The sequence below is a fragment of the Suncus etruscus genome, chromosome X (genome assembly GCF_024139225.1).
Source record: "Suncus etruscus isolate mSunEtr1 chromosome X, mSunEtr1.pri.cur, whole genome shotgun sequence".
NCBI lineage: Eukaryota > Metazoa > Chordata > Mammalia > Eulipotyphla > Soricidae > Suncus > Suncus etruscus.
Window position 1 is genome coordinate 108,785,482 of NC_064868.1, and position 12,408 is coordinate 108,797,889.

Genomic DNA, 12,408 nt, shown 5'->3' on the forward strand with positions numbered 1-12,408 from the left:
TTCCTAGAAAATTTTACTTAAGGACAAATTAAGTATGGAGGCTTGTTTATTTATTGATATTATTTGCAAAAATATGTATATTTTCCTTTTTAATTTATGCCCTAAGGAAAATTAATTTTGTATGATTTTCTATTTATGGACTTATAGTATGAGGAATCTCAAAGTGATACTGTATTTTCCGTCGTATAAGACGACTTTTGAGACAAAAAATGTCAACGGAAAATCGGGGGTCGTCTTATACGCCGAGTATATCCCGAAAAATGTTTCAATGTGCTGCTAAAGGAAACAAAAAAATCAGGCCAGAGAGTTTCCAAATCTCTTTCTTGGGGGCTCCCAAACAGTACTCAGGAGATCTGGGGGCCACTTCTGACAAAACCCAGCTAACCGTGTTGGTGGTTCAGTGCTAGGGTCTGAGTGTGGGGTGTTGTTTGATTCATGTAGTGGAGGAGATTAACTGACCCACCAGGGAATTGCCAGAAAAGGTGCCTATGATAAGGGACCAATCACTGCAAGGCTGCTCGGACTGCCTCTCTAACTCAGCCAATCCAAGCAGGCTTTTGATGCATGCAAATTAGACAATGTTCTGGACCCGAATCTACACTGTCAAAAGCCTGCTCAGATTGGCCAGAGTCAGAGAGGAAGTCTATTACAGTATAACCTTTGAACCTATGCTTGTTGTGATTGGCTCACTGTGGTACATACAGTTGTGGCACAGGAACGTTCTGTCTGATACAGCGAATATAGGCCTAAACCTATGTTTTAACTGCAAAATTAGGGGGTTATCTTATACGCCCAATCGTTTTATACCCCGGAAAATACAGTATTATAAACTTAAGACATTTTTAACTCATAAGCATATCATCATGAGTAAAAGTTAGAAGGAAAGGGACATATATCATTATATATTAATATATTATTATAAATAATGCATTTTAGTTATATATTAATTATGATATATATCATTATACACATATTATGATCTCTCTCTCATATGTGCAATTTAAAGCTAGCAGGGTAGCAATGAAAGACCCATAGCAACAAACTGAGTTAACTGATTCAGGCAGTTGAGTTGGTTCAGAGCGTGGGTGTGGATGAAAGCACATAGGAGACCCTGAAGGAGAGAGATGGGTACACTTGTGAGGGGTATGGTGTTGATATTAAGTACATGGAAAACCCATAATTAATAGTATTGTAAATGACTGTATCTCAATTATTGTAACTCCAGAAATATAACTTTAATTTTAAGTAACTTTATGTATGTGGAATATTAACTAAAATACTACCATCAGAGTGAGATAATGAAACATTTTCAGTAGTTCTATAAATAAGGTGGCATCTCAGTAAATATGAAGGCCTTAAATCAAATCAGAAAAATTTTTCACAGTACTAGTCTAAATAGAGAATGATATTTAAATTACTAATATTTTCTCCATCTGCCTTGAGAGAAGAAACTGATTTATTAATGCAGGTAATTGCACCACCTGTGCACAATTATAGGCAAGTAGTAAGGGTAAGTACCCCAATCTCTCTCTAGCTCTTCTTTTAAGATTTGTTATTATCATGAAAGGAACACAATTATCATAGTTCTGTGTTTGTTTGTTAAGCATACAATGTACCACTGTGCCATACATCCAGCCAAGGTTCAAAACTCCCCTACTGTATTTATGTCCCTTATCATCCACTTTCTCCCATCCCACTCAAAATTTTGAAACCTGAGCTCTATTGCCAGAGTACAAAGGGCTGTTTCCATGTTTTTTCATATGCCACATATGATGCTTATAGAAGCCCTGAAAACCTAACATATGTGATTAATCATAGCATATCCCTAATCATAACCAATGCTACTACCAATCACCCCATATTTGAAAATACCAGCTATGTTTTACTTTGAGAAATATTGGATTATTAGTATTACACTTTTATATATAACACTATTTATTCATATAACATATGAATAAATATATATGTTTTTACATTAAATAGTGCATAGAATGGAACATCAAGAAAGTTGGATTAGGGGCCGGGCGGTGGCGCTAAAGGTAAGGTGCCTGCCTTGCCTGCGCTATCCTTGGACGGACTGCGGTTCGATCCCCCGGTGTCCCATATGGTCCCCCAAGCCAGGAGCAACTTCTGAGCGCATAGCCAGGAGTAACCCCTGAGCGTTACTGGGTGTGGCCCAAAAACCAAAAAAAAAAAAAAAAAAAAAAAAAAAAAGAAAGTTGGATTATAGCCCTCTAGTCTCAATTCTGCCAATAGTGTTTTGTTTCAGTAAGTCAATTAAGCTCCCTCTTTTTATTTTCTTTCTTTATTAAATTGTGCCAATAGTATTTGATTAAAAGTATTTTATAGTTGTATTAAAATATAAAATGTAGAAATATTTTGAAAAATAAATATAAATGTGTTGTAGAACTGAGCTATGAGTAGCAGAATATATGATTAGGCTACAAAGAGTGTTCATCACATAGAAAATAAAAAGATTGAGATTACTTCTTGGGAACTTTTCCCACCTCACGTAGTTTACAGAATCATCCTCTTATTCATCAGCAGGGCTCCATCTAACATTGAAAAACCCCTATAAATCTATCATTTTTTTCTCTTGCTCCATTTGCTGAATCAGTCCTTGTGAAAATATCCCTTCTTGTATGTAGTATTTTGAGTAAATGTTGGAGAAACTACTCAAAGATTGCTTATTCAGCATATAAAATGAGATGATAAGAGAGGCTTTTTGGAAACAATTTATAGGAAAACTCTGGCCTGCCTAAGCCTATATGAATGGAAGGTACCTGTTTGCTCAAAGGAAACACCTTGCTTACAAATCACTGTATATGTCTCTGAACTTGGAAGCACAGGGAAAGTGCAGTAAAAAAGATGTCACTGTATTTTAAAGGCACCATGTTATCTATTCAAATAGCGCATATTTAATTTATGTTCACAGCAATTCCTTTTAAGTTCACAGTAATTCCTCTCCCATCTTATTCTTTCATACATACTACAAGGACTTCTAGAAAGTGCTCCTTACTGTGCTATATGTCACCATGCCACTATGTCAAGCCATGAACTTTGAAAGCATCTATTTTTTTCTGTGATGCAGAAAAGTAAATTAAATCAGTCATAAGAAAAAAAATGAAGCCATGTAATTTTTTCTTGCTTAAACTAATGTTATACTGAACTACTTTCCTCACATATGAAGGGTTTTGACTACAGGCTCTTATATTTTGGTGATTTTAATCTTTAGTAATAGTGCTAACCTGACTCATTCCCATGTATTGTCTGATGCATAAGGGATTTTCAAATATACTTTTTAAATATATCACAATAATAGTAATTTACTTGCAGTAGGGATAGATGGTAGGTTGTCTATGTGTGGGGTTAAGATGGAATATTAATAAGCCTTCTTCAAACAATCTTGCAAAACAAAGTCATCAAACTAATTAGACACTATATGCAGATTACTTTAAATCTTTCCAAAGCCCACTTATATTTAAGTTTTTTTTAAAAAAAGTTGAATAAAATTCAGTGTAGCTAATAATTAAAATGAAACAACCTACATGTTATTCATTAATGTCAACACTAAACTTTCCTATTGGGAGCTGGTTAAACAAAAAAAAAGATCTTTTCTATTACTATAAAACAGTATTTCAATGTGTTTCCCATTCAAATTTTTTATGGCACAAAGAGACTTACCGTAAGTACTGGAAGAAAAGAATTGAAGAGAATATAAGTAAATACATTTCTAAACAAACTTTAACATTCGTTGCACATAGTGATTTTTATCAGTTTGATTTCTAGAAAGCCCTAAATGTCAGCCAATATTTGTGTCCATCATTCTGTCAGTTTTGCCATCTGTCTGAGTAGTCTAATGATTGCAATGAAAGAGATCACAGCTGTTTTTAGATTCATTCTCAAGCATACATTTTCATTCAAACTCACTATTATGTATTTTCATTTCCTGATGTTACAAAAGCAACTGAAAAGACATAATTTTCTCTTGTAAAGGCTATTATTCTTCCTTATAAGACACAGTCACAGTTGGATGCTGTGATCCTTATTCCCAAGGATAGAGTTTGACAACTGGCATATAGATGAGCAGTTTCTGAAAGTTCTAACTTATATTGCTGTATCCATCCTAACACCCCTCCCAACACTTCATTATTGCCTTTCAAGACTTCTAAGCTTCACCTGCTATAATCCTATAAACTTGTATATATACTTCAACCCACAAAAAAGCTATATTATCCGGGAATCATCATATAAGAAATCAATTCTATATAAATGAGGCTATGGAATAATGTTCACTGGATTGCTATTCAGCAAGTAAAAAAAAGATGAAATGGTCTTTTATGACAGCATGTATGGAAATAATAAAAACTGTCAAATATTACTAAAATCAATTTATATTATCTTATATCACTAAGGTAGATATGAAAGGGAAAGGGGACAGATTTGGGAAAAGTTAAGGGAAGTCTTTTTAGTGATAAGATACATCAGAACTTTGTTAAGACATGTTACAGGTAAAGGTGTGACTTTGTCTCTGTAAATTTGGACAGTATTATAAACCAATGCTAAATAAATAAAACTTGGGTTTTAAGATTTTATTTAAAATATTAATCTGAAAATATTGTGCAAATGTATTAGTGCACAATAAATTAATCATCTTTATTGCCATACCTGTAAACGGGGTCCCGTTTACTCCTTTGTTGGTCTTTGTGTATCCTCAAAGAGCTCCCAGAATGAGAAATTGACTTCCATCCCCTGTCCCCTTTTGGGGGGAGATCTTGGTAATATTTATCCGCAGCAAATAATCCACACAGACAGTAGGGTTAAGGGGTAAAAGGTTGGGCGAAAAGAGTCCTTAGTCAGCCTGCTGCAAGCTCCAAATAGCACCTGGAGCCAGCCAGCAAACTCTCCAAAAGACCCCAAACACCTCGCTCCCAAACTATTTATTCGGCTCTCAACAGGGCCCCCACCTGGAAGGTCAAGGTGGGACAACAGGCAAAGAATAATCTTATGGAAATGTTTTCATATACAACACATTTTTTAACACAGAAAAGAAATATTATTCAATTAAGGATTCCTCAAATAATCACTTCTTTAACATATTCTTAGGACACAATGCCATATATAGGCTGTAAATGATTATATCACTAGGAAAAGTGAAGGTTCCAAAGAGAAAAATTCTTTTACTCATACAAGACAAACTTTCTAAGGTTTGTCATTAAAATGAACTGTATTTTAAAGGTTTATGACTTTAAAATCAGAATGTCTGAAGGCAGCAGTGAAAGGAACTTGACACTACTAATGGGACCTGTGTTGGGCAATTGTATGGCTGAAACTCAACTATGAATAAATTTGCAAATTACAGTGCCTCGATGAATATTTTAAATAATAAGATCTGAATGTAAAAGTATAATCAGAACAAGTAACCTAATTTTTACCCCAGATGAAATCTATCACAAAAGATCTACCAGAATGGATTATAAATATTATGGCCAGAGAGATAGCTAAACTGACTGGAACACATGTTCTGCAAGTAAGAAGATAGAAATAGACCTTGGAAACTGAGGAGTACAGACCAGAGAGTAGCACCTTAGCATGGCTGAGTGTCAGCACACCCAAAAATCAAAATAAAGACCTCCGGGAAGTACTCAAAGATTTCTCATCTCTCCTTTTGAGTTAACTATAAAATGCATATTTTTAAACCTGGCATGATAAAGAATAGTATCTTCATCAACTTTATCACACAATACACTATATTTCTAACCCTCTATTTTACTTTCAGTTTATTTAACACATGAGAATTAACATATATACTTAAATTACTTTATAACTTAAGAAACTCAGCAGAATTGATGTTAACTCACTCTGACACATCCTGAATAGGATAGAGCCTGAAAAGCACAGTTTGCTAATAGACATTTTTGTATTTTACTCTATCCAGAACAGATATTTACCATATCTAAAGGTTATATAATTTATTTTATTTATTTTTCTGAGACATCAGTGACATGTATGATTTAGACTCTAGAGGCATTAGAAACAGCATCAACTTCATATAAGTTCAAGATAAGTTAAGTCCAGGTAAAGGAGCTAGGTGTAAACATGTAAAGCATTATGGATTTGAACTCAAAAGCTTTTTTTGCAAATATTTGCTGATGTATTATATAACTGTGTAATAGGGCAATAATTTCCACATTTTATTACATTTGTTTTAATAAAGCTATAATGAGGCTAACGTTCATGGTTTTGATGAACAAACAAAAACAAACACCTTTACCACTATCAAAATTTTCAATACTCCCATCACTGCCCCTTTGACAGTTTTTGTTGACCCCTTCATTGCTCCCAAAACTCTTATGCTTGATAACCTCAATTTTGAACTCTAAGGGCAATGTTTTACTCCTATTAAACATTCTTCATTCTTTTATTTTGTCTTTCCATATTATACTGAAGCATGACAGCATTCAGTATTTATTCTTCTACCTCTCAATTATTTCACTTGATATGATGCCTGATATGATCCATTGATATGATCCATGTTGCAGAAAGCTGCAACTTCCCGTGAGGGACCCCCAACCCGCGGGGGTGTGGAAATGAAGGTTGCTAGTTATTCGTGGGTTTGCCCGAGCAGAACCAACCTGGGAAGAAAACTTGAGAAGTTAGTAAGAGAAGTCCTCAAGACAACACATGCTGTTCAAAAGGGAGTTTATTGTCGGGGTGATCAGCTTTTAAGGGCTGAAATACTTCAGAGGGTGTTACAGGTTTTTCCACCAATTACAATTACAAGCATTCATTAGCATAAGCTGGGGGCAGGTAATAGGGAGGGGCAGAGAGGTATAGAGCACATGTTTACCTGAAAGCATAAAATTCAAACAGAGTTCTATAAATTTTACTCAGCAAGCATAAATAAAACATCAGCTGTAATCATAATAATCTTTTACTAACACAAAGGCAAGTTGCTCTATATTTTTCTTTCTGGCTGGATGTATTGGGCTGCTTTGAATTACTTTAGTATTTGTCTATTTCCTTTGTTCTCAGGGCATGGGCGCCTTTGGTCATGTGGGTGACAAGGTCAGGGATTACTGAGGTGTCCTTTGTTCTAGGTTTCATCAGCTAGGCTCCCCACAGTAAGCTACAAACTTTCATCTTTTCTTAGATATTATATATTTTCTTGCATCATTTTCCACTTGGTAGATATAAAACTTCTGTACCCAACTATAATTTAGAGTTTACTATATTTTGGCTATTGTATTTTGTGTTAAGATGAAAATAAGCCACATGTATATTTTGAATTAATATTTTGTCATTCTTGGGATACATGACTAGATACAGAATCAGGCTTGGTACATAAAGTGACATAAGGAGAGTCTCTTCAACAAAATCTGATGGGAAAATCAGATAGTCATCTGCAAAAATTGAAACTGGGTACATATTGTATACCACCATTCTTCAACCATTGACCTGTTGCACAATGCCAGACTGCAGTGGAAATATGCGGAAAAATACTGGACTCCAGCCTTGGTTGAAACTCCTAGTCCATAGACAGGTAGGCAGAACATATTCCAGTTCACAGGTATAAAATGTTAAAGAAAAACTGTTTTTGCACTATGTAAAAATTTTATCAAAAGGTATGAGATACTTTAGGATTAGGACAAAATTTATCAAATAAATTAATAAAGAAAAGGCAGATGGAGCCATAATACAGACCTGAGAGTTATCTCCAATGGTTTGACCCAACTGGCAAAAGGAACAATTCCAAGAAATAAACAATATAAGATTTAAATGTTTAAGCATGGCAAAAGAAATATGGGATAAAAATAAGACACTACACTAAATGGGAAAATATGTTTTCATGTTATCGGAAGAGTAATAAAATAAAAGACAATATTTAAGATATCTGAAACTTTCAAAAATATAAACAACAAACAAAAACAACCCAATCAAAACTATGGGGAGACATGTTGTTATAATGCAGGAATGCTTCCTTGTTGGCAGTGGGAGCCAACATCTTCATATAAAAACTCATAATTATTTTATGATTGTACACATAGAGGGTTCTCATGTTTTGCCTTATAGCTTTTCTGCCATTTTTCTGGTCAAATGCAAGGTTATATAATTAATTAATTAATTAATTACTAATTAAAACTATTTTATTTTATTTTTGGTTTTTGGCCCACACCCGGTGACTCTCAGAGGTTACTCCTGGCTATGCACTCAGAAATTGCTCTTGGCTTGGGGGACCACATGGGACACTGGGGGAACACACCATGGTCTTTCCTAGGTCAGCTGTGTGCAAGGCAAATGCCCTACCGTTGTGCCACCACTCCGGCCTCTGATTAAAACTTTGTAACCTGAAAAACAACAGAACACTGGGCAAAAGAGATAGTATAGAAGATAAATTTCAATCCATGTAACTGCATATGTTAGCCAAAGACCTACAGGAGTGATTTCTGAGCAAAGAGCAGAGGAAGCCCTGAGTGTAGGCAGCTTTGCCCAAAAAATAAATTTAAAATGATAATATAACACAAAAAAGAGTAAATAAAATGTTTTTTAGGTTATAGTTAGTGATCAATTTAACTTGGAGTAGGTGGGAAGTTAGTATATGGATTTTAAAATTATTCACAATCATTTTATATTTACATATTTTTGTATATTCAGTCTATACTTGATTTTCTGTAAAGAGTATTTGCTCCTTTTTAGAAAGATATTGTATTTATTTTTAAGAAGATAAACTTGTAGGTTAGATGTCCAGAGGTTAAGATCTAACAGAAATGTTATCTAGTGAAAATTTGGTGCAAAACTGATCAGAGCACTTTTGGCTGAAGAGAAAATACAATAGGTGCTTTTCTTGTACCATGCCAAACTGGGATTGATCCTTGGTTTCCCATATGATTCTTAAACCCACCAGGAGTGATTTTGAGTTCAGAGTCAGGACTAAACCCTATGCATCACCAAGTATTGGTTCCTCCAATAAAAATTCAAACTGAAGAAACAGTCAAATTGAAAACATAGACTAAGTCCTATGACATAGTTCAGTTTGGCAAATTTGTGTTCCACATTTCTTAATAGGTACTTCTATAACATTTGATAAGTTGTTGTATGGAATAAGGTTTTTTGATTCAGTGTCCCTAATTAACTCTTTATTGTGTACCTAAAATAAGCCAAATATTAACAACTTTTCTCAGGTACTAAATAAAACTTGAATTGACTCAGTCATTACTCCTTTTAAGGAATATTTCAATGCAGTGGTGGCACATTGTTCAGAAAGTGTATTATGAATATTCTGAAAAATTATAATCAACTGTACCCTAGTAACAAAGGTACTTATTTATTGCTTCCCATTTGCTAAAGTTTGTCTTTAGCAAACAAACAAAAGTTTGTTTCCCAGTTGTCCACTTATATGAACATATGCTGTAGTTATTATATCTATTGGATATTCCTGCATAATAGAAATTAAAATTTATGACATTCAATACAGTAATTGTTAGAAATAATGGAATGTAACCTCAAACAACCTACTGCTTCTATTGAAGTTAATATAAGACATTCTTAACCACTTTCAATGTACTTGACAACCATATTGCTCAATAAGTTTTCTTATAAATCATAGATTAGTAGCTAATAGTGAGAAAGAAACTAGCAATGTATTTAAAAAAAACTTTTTTTTCTCAAATACCTGCAGTGTTCATATCAATAATCTATCTCAATAATAATGGAGTTGATTTTTCGTTACTTTCACTAGGCATTGGGATATATTAGGATAGAAATATTTTTATTTTAAAGCTATAAAGGAAAATTTAATGTTTCTCCCAAGTGAAATTTATCATGTGGCTGATGTATGGCAATAATTATTTAAATTTTCTCATAACTCAAGGAAGAGGACAACAGTATAAAAAACTTATGTTAATAAAAGATAACTTGAAAAGTCTATATGCTTCCTTTCCTATTCATGGTTTCATCTTGCCTTAAATCTCTGCTGTGAGATTAGTCTCCAGGCACTGAAGAGATAGTAAAGGGAATTAATGTGGCTGCTTTGCATGTAGTTGACTCCAGTCTAATCCCTGGATCTGTGTAATCACCCTAGAACTGAATTCATAATTACTACCAAAATGTGTTCAAGCCCTCAGTACCTCACCCTTCCCCAAAAAGGGATTATTTACAAGTATTGAAAGACTGAGAGATATTCCCAGAAGTTAAAGTTTGGAATTGTGAAAAATTTGTGTTTTAATAAGCACTATAATTAGAAATGTTTTATTGTGATTCTAAATATACTCTAATGTCTGCTAAGTCACATGTAAAGTAATCAAAGGCAATTAAACTTCATTTTACTAAGGATTATCTGATGCCCATAAATAGAAATTGCTTGCTTTAATCTTTTTTATTTTTATCTATTTATATTTTAATCTCTTTGTTTGGTGTTGTATATTGAAGTTGTTGTCTCCAATTTTTTTTTCCTTTTTCCTTTTTGTGCTATGTTATGTCTTCATTTCAGGACCTTGGTTATTATGTGTTGCTTGTCTTTATTGCTGTAGTGCTCACTGGATATTTTTTATTTTTTATGCGAGATCTCCTTTTGTATGGTTGTGGTGTTTCACTTCCTTTTTCTCTTTTCTCTCTCTTAACTGAGGTTGAGAGCCTCTAAAAGCACTTCGTCCATTTTCAGCTTATTTGATTTTTACTCCATTTTATTGCTCTTCTTTTCTTCAAACAAAACCACATAACTTGAACTATCTAGTACTGCCTCTCAAATAGAAGGGGAAAGAGTGGAAGTTATCAAGACCAAACAGTTGTATGATCACTAAGTAGTAAGCTAGACACAGAGGGGACCACCTATACTAGAAGCCCGGGGGTTGAGGGTGGGGGATATGGGATGCAGGATGGGAACGGGGGTTGAGGGAGGACAACTTTGGTGATGGGAATTCCCCTGACATATTTTTAATATGTACCTAAAATATTACTGTGAAAGATATGTAAGCCACTTTGGTAAAATAAAAATTATATCAAAAAAAATAAAAAATAAGTCCTCTCAAATTTAACCAGGAAGTAAGCTGAAATAGGTAGATATAGGAATAAATAAACTATTTCATTTGAGTTGTTTCAGAAAATATTGACAGTTTCTCACACGAGGGGGAGAAAATATTTTCAACTGTTTTTACTGATAGTATTGCAAACTGTTTTTCATTTATGAACTGAATCAAGGGTCTTCTGAGGTTAGGATAAATGAGATTCAATTTTTTCTTTTTAATTAAAAATAATTTAATTGCATCATCATGAGATAAACAGTTATAAGTTTGTTCATAATTGAGTTTCAGTCATAAAATGTTCCAACACTCATCCTTTACCAGTGAACATTTCCTTATATTAATGACCCCATTTTCCTCCCACCCTATTCCCAACCCCATATGTCTCTATGCAAACATTTTTTTCTCTCATTATCTCTCCATTCTTTTTTAAATTCCTAAGTCTGCAGGTGACATAAAATGATGGGGATCCCCCTTCCCTCCGCAGAGTCTACCCTATATTATAACTTGGTAACTTATTGCAGTAAACTCATGCATATCTCAATTGAACATTTATGTAAAACTTAGTGCTTGAAGTGCTATGCTAATAGCATTGTAATATTTTACTTAAGAGAGAGCATTTGACACAGAATTTGCTTCATATTCAGTAGATAAACTTGAGGTAAGAACTTAATTTAAATCTTGATCATCATGATAATTACTATTCAAAAACTATCTTTAAAACATTATCCTACATTTTTTCTTTACTTTCCTAAAATTTATAAAGGTGTTGGTGATACATTATCCTACATTTTTTTCTTTACTTTCCTAAAATTTATAAAGGTGTTGGTGATACATCTCTCACAGGATTTTTATGACATTACATTTCCATCATTTTAAATTTTATTTTACTTTATATAGTTACCATGAAGTTATTCCTGACTGGGTTTTAGGCATAAACTCTTTCAAAACCAATCCCTTCACCAGTGTCCACTTTCCTTCAATGATGCTCCCAATAACTATTTGTATTCTACCAGTCTGCTTCTGCATGATATTTTTTTTAATATTTGAATTACAAGTCTTTCCCAGTTGTATTTCAGGCACATAGTGACATAAAATTAGAGCCATTTCCACCACTAATGTTGACCTCCCTGAACCAGAGTTCCCAACATGCATCCATACCTCCACCCTTAGCCCACTGAACTGCTAGTGTAACCGGTCCATTTTGTGTACACTATGATTTACAGTACTATTGCCTATAGGGCTACATACATTGCTATTTATCACCTTTCAATATCACTTCCTGCTTCTGGTTGAAAGCTTTCCTTCGTCATAGGAGTTTCCCACCTCCCCACGTACTGTCTTATGCTCAAAGTCCCATATTTCCTTCTTCATAGAATTATTGTGCCAT